The sequence below is a fragment of the Pteronotus mesoamericanus genome, unplaced genomic scaffold (assembly GCF_021234165.1).
Source record: "Pteronotus mesoamericanus isolate MK-2021 breed Mesoamerican mustached bat unplaced genomic scaffold, CSHL_Meso_final scaffold_36, whole genome shotgun sequence".
NCBI lineage: Eukaryota > Metazoa > Chordata > Mammalia > Chiroptera > Mormoopidae > Pteronotus > Pteronotus mesoamericanus.
In genome coordinates this window covers 17,218,286-17,235,870 of record NW_026555313.1, presented here as the reverse complement: position 1 = coordinate 17,235,870, position 17,585 = coordinate 17,218,286, and the positions used below count along the sequence as shown (strand labels likewise).

General features: G+C 44.2%; 1 pseudogene; it reads left to right on the top strand.

Moving 5' to 3' along the window:
- Positions 1 to 241: 241 nt before the first annotated feature.
- Positions 242 to 17,585, top strand: part of LOC129086135 (ADP-ribosylation factor-like protein 1) — a 39,400-nt pseudogene continuing 22,056 nt past the window's right edge.

Here is a 17,585-nt window from a genome sequence, read left to right as displayed (position 1 = left end):
TAAATAGAGAAATGGCAACAAAAGATCAGAAGCCAGAAATATTTAGTAAAGTTTGGGAAGGCAGAGAGAGCAGTGTAGATGCTGTTAGCCATGAAAATACATGAATGACATGTTTTCATGGGGCTGTGGTCATGTGGGGGCCCAACTGCTGAGAAAGATTGGAACATTAATGGCTAATAAGGGCGTATGTGGGATCATGGTTGGGTTAGTTGAAATTCAACAGGATTCCTAAAGATGCAATATGTTACCTCGGAAGGCAAATTCTCAAATGGTAGAGTCCCAGATGGTGTGGCAAGCCCAGAAGGTGAGATACTTGGAGCCACTAAAACACCATAAGCTCCCGCTGACTTTACCTGTCTCTAAAGTTAGAGTTATTAAGATAAACTAGGATCAAAGAGAAAGGTGGAATGAAGTGGGTCAAATGTCTTCCAGATTTTTAATCCTACAATGACACTTGAAGGCTGAGGACAAGCTGATCAGTTGTGAGGGAAGAAAAAGGTCTAGGTCTGTGATTTTAAAAGTGTCCTGAATAGCAGAGAGGTGTGCACCCTGAGGTTCCTTAAGAAATGAGAGGTTCTGGTGGTACCTGACCTCTTACCTAGGGGTCAATGGGCTCCTACACAGATGCTATGGAACTGAAGATGCTTGGTTCGGGGCTGCTTCTGAAAGAGAGCGACCTCTGACTCTTATATAGCGGCTTTGTATGCACTTGGAAAGCATCACAGTTCCCGGGATCTTACCAAGGAATCAGCAAAGATGGGGCAGCTCAGATAGCTGCCATCTAGCTCCCTCTCTGCTGTCTCTCAACCTTGGAGTTTTAGAATCTCCCTGACAGTTTGGCAATACTTTAGGTAATAGCAGCAGAGCTAATTTGTTAATCTGCCAGAACTGTGTTCAACATCCTTTTGTGCACTGACACCAGAGTAATAGGAAGGCACTAGCTTGGCCACTGTTTGCCTGCTGAAACTAAACTGCAGCATTCTCTGCATAAATCATCTGTGCATGAAATGGAAGCTTAATAACTTAAGTAAAGCACTAAGCAGAAATTGACGGTAAATGTCTTTTTTAAGTCTCAAAGATAGACTCTACTTCACTCATAAAGCCCAGTTTGGTATTACTTAATGGCATAAAACACTTTCCTCTGAAGTAGTACCCACTGAGTGATTTTTGATGCCCCCTACCTTCCCCAGACTCTATCTGCTGAGAGAGCCCAATGTCCTCTTGCTACTCTCTGCCTCCCCAGCCATTTCCTTCCACATGGCACTGGTCCTGGCATCCTGTCCTCACAAGACCCCATGCCCTCCCCTAGGGCTCATTCTAGCAGCAAAGGCTGGAGGCATCCATGCACCAGGACAGCCAAGCCTGGGAGCTTTGAGCACACTGGTAGTTGAGACCAGGGAATGGAGGCTCAGAAGTGAGTTCAGAGAGACACTGATAGCTTGAATCAGGAGGGCGTGAGTTGGAGGACTTGGCCTCTGGTCTTCCAGAATTGGGGATGGCTCTGTTGAAATTGTTTCTCAACAGAGGAGCCTCAGGCTGAACTGAGCCTGCTCAGAGCTTGCTAGAGTTGCTGCTCAAATGAGTCAGGATTCTAGCAGCAAGGACCTCCTGCTTTGTGGGTCTCTTTCTAGTTATCTATTAATACACACACATACAAAAAAAATTGCCTAAAACATAGTCGCTTGAGACAACAATTTGTCTTAGCTCACAACTGCATGGTTTGGGAATTCTGGAATTCCGAATCTTCTGGCATCATGTGAGGTAAAACCCACTTCCAGGATGGTTTCCTCACTCTTGTGTTGGTGCCTCCTGGCTCTCTGGCCTGTCTTTGCACATCATGTCTCGTCCTCCAAGACCACTGCACATGGATTTGTCTTCTTACAGCATGGACTCAAGGCTGCTCCCCATGAGGGATGGTTCAAAGTCAGCATTCAAAGAGGCACAGGGGAAGCTGCAAGGCTTCTGAAGTCCATGAGGTCACTTCTGCTCCATTCCAATGATCAAGGAAGTCAGTGACTGCAGCCAGATCCTGGACAAAGAGAGGTGTGCACTTCATCAGGGAATGCACGCAGGGAAGGGAGGCATTGATGAAGGCTGTCTTGGAGAAAGGTACCTCAGATTCCAGATCACACAGACAGGACCAAAGCTCTGAGTTGCATTGACTGATTCCCTCATAGCAACCAATGTGTCCATGCATACCCACACTCCCAAATACACATCTTTATAGTTGGTAAATAGTGTTGACTGAGGGTGCATACTTCACTTAGATTTTTTTATTCTCACCTGAGGACACTTTTTTTTAACTGCTTTAGAGAGAAAAAGGAAGAGGTGGGTGAGGGGAGGGTGGAGAGAGAGAGATGTGAGAACAAACATCGATTGCCTGCCTTCTTATACATGCCCCAAGCGGGGATTGAACCTGTGACTTTTTAGTCTACAGGATGACACTCCAACCAACTGAGCCACACTGATTAGGGCTGGGTACTCATAAATGTACATTCTCTTTATATATAAAGAAATATATTTTGAAACATACTACTTTATACTTTAATGGACTGAGTGAGACTGAAAGGTCATCCTGAGTCTGTGGCTCACATTCTGAAAATCAGAAGACAATGTTCCCAATGATATGACTCCAGCATTTCAATTGGCAATGGTCTTTCTGGTGCCCAGAAATCTTCAGGTCTCAGATGAAGACAGAGTCACCAGTTTCTGCTGTGGGTGAAAGGGTGGGAATGAGGAAGAAATTTGAGTTGTACAGTGGAGGATAGGAGAGAGAACATCAAGCTGGTTTATAACTCTGGGTGGCAATGTGCTTCCACCTTCCCCTCCCTTTCCTTGGTCACATATGGAAACATACAGCTGAATCAGAGATCAAGTCCTGTGAGGGTGAACCAGCTAATGGCCTTTTCTGGGCCTGCACACAAGTCAAAGCCCTCCTACCAACATAACTTTTGAACCTTTTTATACTAGAAGAATGCCTGCCTTTGTTCTTACCTTGAATTAGTTATCAAGTTTCCCTGTAATAACTTGTCTTTGCAAGGCACCATGCCTAATTATCCTTAATTCATTCCATTTTTTTTTCCTTTTTCCTTAGCTGTAGTAGGTAGAGAAAGTCAAGTCAACCACAGTGAACTGCTCATTTCAGTTATTATTTCTTCAATGCTTAATTCTCCTACTGGACCGTAGCTCCACGAGCTTTACTTTGTTCATTGTTATAAAGTAGGACATCACAAACACAGTATCTGGCACATGGTAGAAGTCATTAAATTATTCTTGAATGAACAGATGAATGAATTTATCCAACAACATGCATTCAGCAACTCTCATCATGTCAGGTACTGTGCTTAGTGCCAGGGATCCACTGATGAATAAGACATGGTTCCTGCTCTCCAGGAGCTCAGATCATGGCTGTGTGAGTCCATTTATATTTCTTAGGTATTTCTTCCTCAACCCCCAGATCCAGGCACTGCTCATAAACTATCCGGCCATATGGGGACCATCCCTCCTAAACAACAGCCCAGATGGTGGCTTCACCAAGCAGGATTATTTAGGGGTGATCTTCTCCCAACCTCCTCCCTTCCCAGCTCTCACTTAATTACCCAGCATGCCTCATAAATAAAAGGGGGAGGGGTTGCCTTCTCCTGGTGAGCATAAATGTTTTCTAAATGATATTATTCCTGCAGCTTCTGAGAGCCTCATAAACATTCCTGGCCCTGAATTTATTATGTGACCATAATCCTGTTTAGCCAGCTGGTGAGATTCATAGTTCTGATCTCTTCCCTAGCACCCTTCCCTCCCTTGCCTCCTGCAGAGGGACCAAGGTGAAAGGTCGTAGACCCTCAGGGAGAATGACTTAGGCCAGTCCCCAGCTGACTGGTGCTCTCAACTGACTTTGAACACAGCTGCCTTTCCCCATTATATCTACTCCCAAAGCATTTCTAAGCAGCCTGGCCCGCAGCAATCCTCCAAGGAGCTCTGTGACAGCAAGGCAGGTCTCGGCAGGAGTGCAGGGGGCCACACCAGCCCTGCTGCTCTCCTCTGTGTGTTTGTCCTTGCAGAGCCTCTTTAAATGAACCCAGCCCACATGTGCTATGCTGGGGTTATTAGACAGAAGCAGAGAGCTCCAGGGTCCTTCAGACACCCCCTTCCCACCTGGTGTGCAGCTTTTCTGGTTTCAAGATGCTCCCACATTTGTATTGGCTCTCAGGTTCAGGTTTTCTACCCTTGTATGGACAGGCTGTTTTCAGACCAGCTTTTCCAGTTGTACTGAGAACTTTAGTTCATCATGACCCCATTCTCCATGATTTAGCTTCAGACATTGAAACCATGGATAAGAGATCCCATAGGACAGACCTGAAAGCACTCTGTTGACCTGTTGCTTCCCTGAAACAGGAGAGACCTTGGACTTTAGAGGCTGGTCACTGTGACACTGAGGCCAAGGTGTCATCAGTCCTGGAGTACACTTCCTGGTGTCTGTGTGAGAAAACAAGCACCATCCAAATCTATCTGAACCTTACAGATTCAGCCTTATGGCTTATTTTCATGCAGTGCCAAGTTAAAAAGAAAAACAAATCTAACTCCAAAAGCTATGAAAAAGTAGTGTAATTTTTTCCCACTAAAGGTTCTTGAAGGGATGGCAAAGGGGAACATATATCACATCATACAGAGAAAAGCATTCTAAAATTTCTATTTATTAATCTATCTCTACAAGGTCCTAATATATTTGGCATCAGGGTTGCAGTATACAGGTATGCAGGTTGTACACTGCACAACCACAGAGGTGCACCATTCACGTTTGTAGCCAGAACAGGTATATATTTTTATAGTATTTTTTTTTGGCAGATGGTACAAAAAGGCCTTGAAAAAAAGGATGCCTTTTTCCATTTTTCTATATCCCTGTGTTCCAACTCTTTTCCGATTAATCTTCAGCCTACACTGGTGATCCTGCTTTGCTTCCTCCATTTCTCTAACTCAGTACATCTTCTCAGTCCTTAATCCCAGATCTTCTCTTTGGAGCATGGCCCATGCCCTTCCTGGGCCCTGAGTTTAACCTCAGCCCCTTCCAGGGCTTGAATGTCCTCCGTTGTCACCACTGCCTAGGAGCAGATCTGTGTAAGACTCTCCCATACAAAATCACACTGGTACCTCTCTCTCACCAGAGAAAGCCACAGGACTGATGTTGTTGTCAAGATGATTTAGGGATCTAAAAGAGACACAAGAAAAAGGCTCTCTCCTTCAACAAGAGAGCATTTGCTCCCAATCCCTGACATCCCTTCAACCCAATCCTTACAGCCAGATGTGTGGTGATTCTGAAGGGGCTCCATGGAAGCACACCAGAACCTCACATCATCTATGTGCAGTGATGTTCTTTTATTTTTCATGATCCTAGGTCTCTTCCTTGGCAACTTAGGCCATAGCTTCTGGATCAGGCCCACAGTGGCAAAGGAGACTGGCACTTATGTCTCTCTCTCTCTCCATTGAGTAAGACTTCTCTATCAGCCCTCTCCTCTCCAGACAATAGTTCTCAGGTGTGGGTTGGAAGGGGAAGAAAAGATCCTAATAAAACACCTAATCTGGGACTACTCAGAAACTGGGCATTGATAAGGACCTGCGCCTTCCCTCCTGAGGTCTTGCTTTTCATTAGCACTTGTTCTTTCTCTCCCTCCCCATCTCTTCTGGCCAAGTCCTGACTGGAGCAGTTCTGAGCAGACTGCTAGGTGGCTGGGGAAAGAAGCTCCAAGCTCCACTGGACCTTTTATCACTAGCCAGTGCTGCCAAGGGGACTTGATTCCTAGTTCCCACCATGCCAGTCTCATGCCACGCACTTGCTTTCCTGGCTGGTGGAGAATAGGTATTTCCCAGACCTTCACCCCTCCAAGCCAGTCTCCTCTAGTGCAGCTGATTTCTCCTTATTTGAAGCTGCAGCTCTCCCAAGCCTCCACTGAATGGATTAACCTTTCAGGGAAGCAGGGTCCTCAGAGAGAGTTCCTTACATTGGATCCCTCCCAGAACAAATCCTGCCATTCAGGAAAGGGAGCCATGGACTCCTGTTTCCCAATATCTCTTGGGAGTTGTTGGTGGCCTGGGTGTCTGCCCTCTGTTTATTCATGGACAAATGAACCCCTATGTAGAGCACAAGAGCCCATGCACAGCTTGGGGAGGGGGCTCCTTCTCTCTCTGCTACCTTTTCCCCCTTCACTTCCTCTTTTACTCCATTCTTCTGGCTCCTCTGTCTTCTCCCTAAAACACATCACTGCTTAACCAAATCAGTCACTCTCCCTCAACACTCTCCCCAGGGGACATTTTTGGAGAATATGGTACATCTTACTGTCATTTTATCATCTGCTGAAACCCAACAGAGATGAGCTGCAGCTCCTGTCAGCACAACCTATTTGATTATGAAGAGTCTAATTGAGGGGGGAGGCAGGGAGAGGGGACAACAAGCATGCACCTTGTCCTTCAGGTTCTGTCCCCACTGGAAAGACTGGGCTTTCTAATCCACCCTTCCCTGCCATACACATGAGTGTATTTTCTATTTATTTCCCCAGAGAGTTCCAGAAGCAGAACTTAAGGTATCATCCCTGGGATTGTCAAATATCCTTACTCTGTCTTTAGAGATGGGATACTCACAGAGGATGTGACATTGGTGATAGAGACCTAGAAGGATGGGTGACGGAGTGCAGTTACCTGCAGAGCAGGAGGGTGAGAAAATGCACTTGGGATCCAAAACAATGTGTGTTGAGGGAACTATGTTGCTAAAGCATAAACGTAGAGGGCCGGAAGCGGAAGAGAGGCTGGAGATGACCATGGGAGGCTTGGAGGACTGGCCAAGAGTGAGACACTTGACACTGTGGGCAGTCAGGATCCTCTGGTTGCTATCGGTGGCGTAACTTGCTGGTAGCAGCCGCGACTGCTTGCCTCATCCTTGACAGGCCATCCTGTCTCCAGCCCCACTCCCCCACCCCAGGCTGTCATCGCCCCTTTTTCTCCCTGCCTCTTTTCCACTCCCAGCCATCCCAGACCCTAGTAGCATAGAATTTTCCCCAAAGCCTTATCAGCCTTAGCCTGGAACTCCAGGCCCCAGTGGCCTACTTTTCCTCTTAAGTTCTAGGTTTATTTCCACTTTATGCAACTTAGCATCCATCCAATAGGAGCCACTGATTGGCTCACCCTGGGTTATGTTTAAAACTGTGATATCCAAACCAGCACATCTTTCCAGGAGCAATTCAGGGGCCCTCTCCAGTTGGAAGTGCCTCTGATTACTTTCCCCTCTGGCTTCCATAGCATTTTGTTTTGCCCCTTTGATCACTTTCTATTCTTACCTGTAGTTATTTATGTGCATATTACTACCCCTACACTGTACCCAATGGGACAGGGCCCACATCTAATTCTGCTGGCCCAATCCAGAGCCTCAAGAGTTTGGACAATCAGTAAATACTACAGATCTGTTCACGGCCAAAGGCTCCTTTGTGTCACAAACTAGTGGACATCAACAATCACCTTTGCTGATGAAGAAGAGAGGGAGAAAGTCAGACACAGACATGTGAAGGAGCCTTTGAAAGACAGAAGAAAGAGAAGAGCTGGGTGTTTATTTCTGGCTGCCTGAGTTGTTTATTATCAGCTTCTCTCACGTACAGCACACCCTTCACATCCTGACTGACAATTACCCAGGAAGCATTCAACTAATTTCCTCAACCCCGACTGCCTTGAGTATGATCTAATTTTAACACAACTCTCAGTTGTTTTTTGAAGATGCAAACAAGCTGAAATGACAGGTGCCTTCCTGCCTGCTTGTCTGTCTGTCTCTCTGTCTCTCTCTCTTCCACTGGGTGGGCCAGGGGATAATCATAGTTTAGGGGCCACCACTCTGCTTCTACTCTATAAAGGCTTGTCAGGTAGTTCACAGGCCTCCACCTGGCTCCAACAGGAAAGTGAGAGAGAAAAAAAAGACTTTTATAAACTTTTAAAGCCATCCACCATTTGTAAATGTCTCCACAGACAGCCAAGAGTTCTGATGTTGACTCTGCATCAGACATTAAATCATTTAATTACACTGATTGTTGGAGAGTGAGCGAGTGAGTGAGTACAACATGTTAAAATGGTAGGTGATGAAAGAGAGAAGCTAGATCTAAGGAACTAGCTCCAGTCACTGGCAGGGTAAACAGCCAAACATCTCACATCAGAAGGCTGAGGATAAAATAACTGCTTAAGGGTCCTCTGGTTCATTTTCCTGCACTCTGGCAGAACTTCTGACCATTATGGAGGAAAGAAATTCAGCTGTCTTCTTTGTCACCTGCCCCAGGTTTTATAACATTCATGTCAAGAATTTCTTCTTGCTGTACAGTGTCTCCCCTTATCCATGGTTTCACTTTCTGTGATTTCAGTTACCCACGGCAACTGTGGTCTGAAAATATTAAATGGAAAATTCCAGAATAAACTATTTTTAAGTTTTAAATCAAGGACCTTTCTTAGTAGCATCCTACTCCATTCTTCCTGTAATGTGACTTAGCCCTCTGTCCAGCCACCCACACTGCAGCGGCTTCCCGCTCTTCGGTCACTCTGTAACCATTTCAGTTGTCAGATCCACTGTCACAGTATTAAGTGCTTGTGTTCGAATAACCCTTACTTACTAATGGCACCAAAAAGCAAAAGTAGTGGTGCTTGCAATTCAGAGATGCCAAGGAGAGGCCACAAAGTGCTTCCTTTGAGTAAAGAGGTATGTATGTGTGAGAAAAAGCATAGTATTCATAGGGTTTAATATTATCCATGGTTTCAAGCATCTACTGGGGGATCTTGGGACATGTTCCCTCATAGATACGGGGGACTACTCTACTTCGTTCCTCCTTGCTCTATTTTCAGCTAACTTGTGCTTATTTTTTATTTTGGTAGAGACAAAGGATTGCTTTTTTGCTCAATTTTGCTCTCCGTAAAACTAAAATTCAGTTGAAACAGTTTAAACATCAACATCTTTTACTAACTTTTGAGTAGCATATATATTTTTTAAAAAACATACACAATAAGATACACAGTTTTGAACAAGATGATATTATATATATTGTACCTTCTGTGTACTAAGTATTTCTTCCACCTATGTTGTTTCATTTACCCTTCACAACAACACCATGATTCCCATATCTTTGTAATTTTCTTTTTCTCAGTCCAAAGGTAAGAAGGTCTGTGAGGTTAAGCAACTCTCCAGGGCTGTACAGCTGGTAGGCCAGCCTGTGACTAGCTCTCAGAGTTCTAAAGCCAGCATTGCCTCCGATTAGCCTGTCTCTCATTAAATGTCTTCTAAAACTTGCTTTGAAATGGGCAAAACTAGCCTCACACCATTCAGCGCCTCCTCCAATCTTTAAAACTATTCATTAATTTGCTGAACAACTGTTCATAGGGCACTATATGTCCTGGGCACTGGATAGATGTTAAACATTGCAGTTAACTAATTAAATAGTTAAATACAATTCTGATAAAAACTGCCTTAGAGCCTCTTTACCTTCCAGTAGTCACTCTCTGATTTCTCTGCATTCTAAGTGCATAGTCAGACCCCACCCTTGCTCCTTGCCTTCCTCCAACCTCTGCAAATCAAATCACAAACGTTTGTTCCTCAGAAACTGCATTAACCCACCAATGCACACTGGAGGGTTCATTACTGACAGCTAAATCTTAGTTTTTCCAGTGAGAATTTCTACAGAATTTTTTAGAAAACATCGAGTCTCCAAGCGAAGGTACATCTAGAAGTGTTGTACATGAAGATTTTCCAAAAGGCTGTGAGCATGGGTACATAGAAAGGAATCAATATCTGCCTTAGCAACATCCAACACACTCCAAAAACATCTGCTGTGGACTGTGCCTCCTGTGGCGATGTCACGCTCTTTTTACTTCCCCACATCCCCTTTGATAACCACCTTTCTCTCCTTTTACAAAAGAAAAACATTCCTCCCGCTGTCATTAATCTTACTATACTGCATGATTTGTGAAAAAGTAAAAAACAAAACAAAACAAAATAAACAAAACAAAAAGAAACCTCCAAACGATCAAGAAAAGAGAATTCAAAATATCAGTATACCAGTCAGGGCATAGTGCAAAAACAGAAACCTAGAGAGCTATTTTAAGCAAAAAGGGATTTAGAGCAAAGAATAAGGTACTTACAAAAAATCTGCAAGTGCAGATTCTAGGCTAAGTCTCTTGGACTGATTTTTAGAGCAGAAGGAAGCAAGTCCTTAGAGAGCTCCTCTCAGCCGCCCTAGAGCAATGCTCATCTGGGGCAGGAGCCGCTGTCACTGCCCAAGCAGCCCCTGCACACCAGGGACCTGGACGTGGAACCCGGACGTGGAACCCGGACATGGAACCCAAAGCTGTGATCTAGGAATTATAAAGTCAAGAAGTTGCCAATTCCATGGCTCCTTCTTGGTGCACGAAAAGCTGGAGGAGAACTCCTGGAACCTGCTGCAGGGAAGTCCCGACCAGGGGAGGCCATCTGAAGCCTCAGGATGGACACTTCTGTCTCACTTGCATCTTTCAAATTTCACATAAATGCATCAAACAGCAGAAACTAACTGTGCCCCCAATCCTACATTTCAGGGAGCTCCAAAAAATGTGTTGTTAGATTTTTATCTGCTCCAAACAGAACCATGAGGTGGAGATTCAAGAGCAACAGCAACACCTGCCTCAGTGTGCATGAAACCCCTTTAAATTCAAGGCATCGTAAACTTTCAGGATGTTCTTGTCTCCTTTTGCCTTTCACGTGTTTCTGCTAAGGCAAAGGTAGATCATGTTGCGGTGTCCTGAATTCATGGGCTGATGGAAATGATGAATTTTAATTTAAAAATCTCACCTTTTGCCCCAGCCAGTTTGCTCAGTTGGTTGGAGCGCTGGCTTGTGCACCAAAAGGTTGTGGGTATGATTCCAGGTCAGGGCACGTACCTAAGTTGTGAGTTTGAGCCCCAGTCTGGGTGTGTATGGGAGGCAACAGACTGGTGTTTCTCTGTCACATTGATCTCTCTCTCTCTCATCAATGAAAACATATCCTAGGGTGAGAATTAATTTTTTTAAAAATCTCACATCTTCATCCCCAGCTCCTGAGGCATGAGCCCATGTGCTAAGAGCAGTGAGAGCGTCAGTAAGAAATATGAAGGCAGTTTTACTTCAGCCAGGTGACAAATTCATGCAAAGCACTATATAGCTTAGAATTAGAATGTTTAAGATTTATAAAAAGCTAGCTGGGAAATATCAGTCTCCTATGAAGCGCAGTCTGCATTTTCATCATTCTGAATAACGAGAAAGAAGTTGGTAAGTGATGCTTAGTCACCCATTGCTCATCCTTGTCTCAGTTACAAACTTTGATTTGCATGCTTGCAAGGAACAGAAGGTGACTACTCCGAACTGCTCAGTATTACACCTTCAAGTAATAGGAACACATATCAGCAATGTATCCATATTCATTTTCATTTGGGCATAATCTCATTCTTGTCAGCCTCTTCTCTGCTCATTTATTCATTCCTACCATAAGTTAATGAGATTTAGATTAATGAAAATATATTGTGGGTCTTATTGTAAATAATGCTTTTAATAATAATCATGAATAAATATGCCATATAGTAAGCTTCTCATTCACTAGTCACTCAATACCTTCTCTCCCTCTGTTATTAATGTTAGCAATAATTAATATCATTCTGTGAACATGCACATTAATTGTAAAAAGGACATCTAAATTGACATCTAAATTTTTTATTGTAAGTTTAAACTATTTTATAAAGTGATAATTTCAAGTTATTGTAAATACTGCCATTTTATAATAAAATGGCTGCAATACTCTTTCAAAGGTGTCAGAAGGAAACTAAATACCATAGCACTTTGATATCTATGCTGAAAAATAGAGGGGGCCTTTCTGAGCCAGGCTGAGGGGAGGGGGCCAAGAACAGGAGAGAGATCAGCTTCCTCCCAAGTTCCTTCAGCACAGACCTCCAATGCCTCAGCCTGCAAGTCTCCCACCCCAGCACTCTGAACCAATGCTCTTCAGTCCCCCCATCCTATTTATTTTCTTCTGCGTGTTAATCCAAGCCCCCAACAATTTTGTTTTCTGTTTATTATCTGTCTTCCTCCTCTAGATAACAGAAAGTAAACTTCAAAGAGTCAGGGACTTTGTGTGCTTCTTCCCTTGTTGAGTTACCATTGTCTAGCACAGGCCCAAGCACATGGTAGGCACTTTGTAAGTGTTTAAGTGCATTAGTGGATGACTTCATGACTGATGGCTTGTGAAGGAAAAGAACGGAGTACTAGAATAGAGCAAAAGGGGAATATTTTCTAATTTAGAGTATGGAGCCAGCAAAGACCTAAAAGATGAACCTAGGAAAGGGTAAGGGAGATTGTTTTGCTGGCAGAGAAAAGGGTGTATATAAATCCTGGGAGACACGAAGAATGCCCCATGAGGTGGGTGCAAAGTGAGCAAGAGCAGGGTGGCATGGCCCAAGATTGCAGAGGAGGGTGGGGCCAGACTAAGCAGAACCTGATGTGCTTTGTGAAGCAGTTTTGTTTTGATTCTCAGGGCTGTGAAAAGCCTTGAAGAGTTTTGAGTAGGGGAGTCACACAATCCCATTTATTTAAAAAAGATGATTTAGACTATTGAGTAGAAAACAGATTGAAGATGAGCAAGAGTAGGGACACAGAGATTAGTTAGAACACGCTTTAAGGTATGCAGGTGAGAGACAGAATGATGGCAGAGTCAATATAATTTCTGTCCCTCTTAAATGTATACCCCATTGATAAGATCACTCATTCATTTATACCTTGTTCACACAGAAGCTCATTAGTAAAAACTCCATATGACAGCAAACAAGGTGGACATGGTTCTTGCCTCCATGAAGCTTACAATTTGGTAAGGGAAACAGACCACCAAACCCAAACTTTCAGCCTTCCAGCCATGTCTAGCAGAGAAGTGGAAGGTGGACTATGTCGGGGGAAAGAGGGAGGAATGAGAATACCAGAACAGGTATCTGCTTCTGATTTGGGATGTCAGGGACTGCCAAGAGAGATCTGGACTAGCATTACAGATTCCCAGGTACCCATGAATGGACCCTGTGTCTGACTTCTAAAACAACCAAGTGCTCTTGGCTTGTATTCATCTAACTGTAAACTGACTAACTCCACTAGGCTGGCTTCAATCTTAATTTGGCTCAAATTGAAAACTTTGTGACCTGCAAGTGTCCCCATGCCCAAACATGCCCAGAGTGTAACCCTTGACTCAGAGAATGACATTTCTATCTGCACAGTTGTCCAAGCCACAAATTTGGGGATCCCGTTCCTACCCTGTGTAACCATACTCACCAAGTCTTATTAATTCAACTTCGTGAGGGCCTCTTACCTTTCTTCTCTTGATCCCATGGCCAATCCCCTGCTCCAGGCCACCATCACCTCTTGCCTGGATTGCTGCAACAATCCCTCACTGTTCTCCCATCTCCAGTCTGCTGACCAACCCCATTCCAATGCATTCAGGTACTTTTCAAACATGTACTTCTGCCTGGTAGGCTTTTCTTGGCTTCATCCTCAAGCCTTAGCTTGGATGTCACCTCCTTTGGGGAAACTCCTTGACCCCTTCCCTGGTTAGGCCTCTCCACAACACAATGCCCTAACACAGGACACTTACCTTTCACATCCATGCTCACACCTTACCTTTATGTGCTTTCCTCCCCTATTGGACTGTAAGTTCCAAAGGACTTGCATCTTTATGTATAACTCCCTCCCACCAAACAGACATTTCTAACAAGAGTCATTGTACAAGAGAGACGTGATCCCTTGGCTGGAGAATCTGGGAAGATTGTTCTGATCACGTGGAAGTGAGCAGACCACAGCAGGCACACTGGCGGCCCCTTGCCCGCTCAGCCTTGCCCAGCCCAGCCTTGCCCAGCCCATCTCACCACCTCTGCCATTCTCCTGCACTTTCCCTCCTCACAGAGCCTGCCAATGTGACCACAGATGGTGAGAGGAAACACAGCTGATATTTCTTTATTTAGTTTGGAGAATGCTGTGACAGACAAAGATGAATTATCTCTCTACTCACCCTACCTCCAAATGTCTTCTCCTTTGGTTTGTGAATCTTTGAAGACAACTCTAAAAGGGGCTGACAAACAGGTGCTGAAGAAAGGGAGGAAACTGGGGGAGACGGTGTTTTGCAGAGAGGAGAGCTTCTAATGCATCTGTGGCTGTTGTCATCTCAATGACAACTACAGCTATGGAGGCACTTTGGTTAGGGAGGAGAAGATAGAAGAGAGAACAGAAAGGATTTTATCTGTCAGAGGCAATAGCAGGGTCTGAGGAGGCTGGGGCCTCTCACTGCCTCTGAAATATTTCAAGACAAAAAAAAACCCCACCCTAATTAGGTCTGTTTGGACCTGGCCTGGTAGTATGATCTAAGGTGTACCACATTCTTTTGATTGCTCCCCCTGGAACTGACACCTATAGACGCTTCAGTAGAAATTTCTAGCTACTCAGCAGATGGGTTTGCTCTGTGTCTCTGCCCCAGGTGCTAAGGGGTTTCCAGGGTTCCTAGTTCTATCCTTAAAGCTCTGGGAATGATAGTGATTCCCCTATTCACCTAAACCTTCTTCTTCAGATCATATGCAATCTTAATTTTTTATAATTTTCATTTTAGTGGAGAAAGGGAGAGATATATATCCTAGAACTGAAAAGTACTTGAAATTAAAAGGTACTGCTAGACCCAGCAGCTCTACAAGGAAAGAATAGCAGCACAAGCATATCATAGAAAACACAAAGGCACATTTGCCTGGGGAAGAGAGAGAGAGAGAGAGAGAGAGAGAGAGAGAGAGAGAGAAAGGATTTAGTAAAAGTTCAGCACTGAGTCTTATTGAAAATGAAGCCGGAGCTGGAAAATGTCATCTGACTTCTGCTGTGTCTACTGCAGACATGAGGGCAGCACAGCCCCCCACCCCACCCTCCCCATCCCCCTTTGGAGGGTTCACATTCTCCTCAGAGCCAGGTAATCAGAGAGGCCTCAGACAAGCCAGAAAATCTCTGCTGTTAGATTCTGGGGAAAGGCAGGCAACACTGTGTTCCTTCACTTTCTAAAAGGCTGTGTTCTGCTACATCCACAACTGCTTGTACCCCAACACACACACACACACACACACACACACACACACACTCACCAGCATCTTCTTCCAGGCAGCTGCATTAGGTAGTCTACATCAAATTCACTAGTTAACCAAAGGGAAGAAGGTGGAATCCAGTTCCAATGTTGGTGGTATCTCAGCCCTATAAAGGCTTCCAATCACTGTCACAGGGCTTGCCTACTCTGGGAAACAACAGCAACAGAGCAGCTTAGAGTCATTCAGGGCTAGGTCTGAGTAGGCATTGTGCTAAGTACTTTGCAAGACTTTTCTAGCATAATAGTCACAACTCTCTGTGGTAACTTCAGTTATTAGTTCTATTTCTTGGGTGAAGAGATCAAAGTGAGAAATGAAACAGGAGAATAAATGAAGCTAACCGAAAGTCATGCAGAGCTTTTAAGGGTTAGGGCCTCTAGGAAGACTTCTCTGATTTCCCACAGCTGTCTTACATGTCTTTGCTTTGGGTTCTAACAAGATCATAGCACTTCTCACACCATATGACAATCAAGGTTTTATATTTCATGACCAAATTCTCACCAATAGAATATCAGTAGAAGCTACCTGTGCAATTTCCAGGCCTGTGTGTACCTGTTTGTATCTGTGCTCCAGCTTTAACCATGTAAATAAGGACAACACCCTACAACAGTGATTTTCACACTTGAATGCTATTGGACTCAATGTGTAGCCAAGTTTAGGGACCACAGCTTTAGAAGATGCTGGACAAACAAAACAAAAAAAAATCTGTGTCCCTAGGTAACTGAATGTAGCAGAATCTCCTGCCAACTGGTGAGATTCACCTTGAATGGTTACATGAGAGGGACATCAACCTTTGTCTTGTTATTCTCACAAATGCCATGGAGGAGACACTTGAGTAGTTAAAAGGGAAATCTAGAAGCATTTGGATGCCTGGAATGTCAGCCACTCTTTGAGCATTCCTTGCTCAAGAAATACAAAGGCAGTAGCATTCACTTGCTTAAAAAAACATATACATGCAGGTGTGCACACACTCTCACACATAGCCAGTATAGTTTGCTGCATGGCTCTCTATTCTAATCACCATTAGAGCAGCGATCAGTTACCACAGCTTTCTTGGCTTCCCACCAGACTCTAATTAATGAGGAACTTCTCCACCTACTTTCTCCTACTCCAAGGCAGGCTGAGCTCCAGTTTCCTCCTTCACACTCTTATTCTCCTCCTGATCCTATAAATCAATTAAAGAAAAATTTTCTGTAAATTGTCTTTTCTGTATTCTCTCCTAGAATCTGGCTGATATTTTGTCTTGTTCTTGATCTTTAGGTTTCAGTAGGTGAGGAAATCCCTTGATGTAACCGCCACCTGTGGACCTAGGGCCCCAACCTCAATCCCTAGTATAAATCTCCGTTAGGATCCTGCTCTACCTGCTGCTTGGAAGTGTAAGGCTAGGCTGGTTCAGTAGCCTCGGAGGTTAGAAATAGGGCACCTGGCAAGCAGGGGCATGAGAATGAGGAGTGCTTTATGAGTAGAGGAATGGTGAGTGGGAATTCCCCAGGGACCAAAAGTGGTAGAGCTTGAGCCAGGACCATGGACAGGGAAGAGAGGGCCTGAGGAGCACTGGACAGAAAAGGACATTCCGAGTCCTGGGAAGAAGCTACAGCCACCCCCTTGGGAACACTAAGGGAAGACACATCATAACTATCTAAGAAGACATACTACCCCTTGAAGTCTACAGTCCAAAACAGAAATGTTGGTGAAAACCATGTGTGCAATGATACAAGAAACAGCCATAAAGTGACTTTATCCCAAAGGACAAGGGATGCTATAGGGTTTCATGAGAGAGGAGGTACTGCAATCAAAGCTCTAGTGCTGAGTGTTAGTATTGAGTACTATTGCTCCTCTTGGAGCCCTGGGAAGGTCACTTTTCCTCTCTGAACTTCAGTTTCTTCATCCATAAAATGAATATAATGGTAATATCTTCTCTACTGACTCTATTATGGTGTTAATAAGCTCAACTAAGCTAATGTATGTGAAAATAAAAAGTAAAACACAATTGTGACAAATAGTCACAGGCTCTGATTCTCTACTAGTTTCTAATGAAATTCCAGTGATGAGTAGACAGAGTTTACTAGAGAAGCTACTCATTAAGTATTTACTGGAGTATTGTTGATTTTGTTATTTAAAAAAGAAGTCAAGTAAACTCGGTGGCTGATATTCAGAGGAGAATGGAAAGACTAGGAGAAAGAGAAGGGCCAGAGATTCATACCCAATATGATAACTTCTGATGGGTGGACACTCTTGCTTCTCTGCAAGTGGTGACTCAGAGCCCTCAAAGATAAACCAGGAACTATGCAGGAGAAGGCAGGACAGGTCATTGAGCCAGTGAGCCCTGAGAAGGTCCCTTGGCCCTCTGACTTCTTCGCTGTCAAGACAGATCAGTTACAGTGTCTGCTTTGCCTGTTGTCCCTGTCCTCCCACACCTCCTGTGTC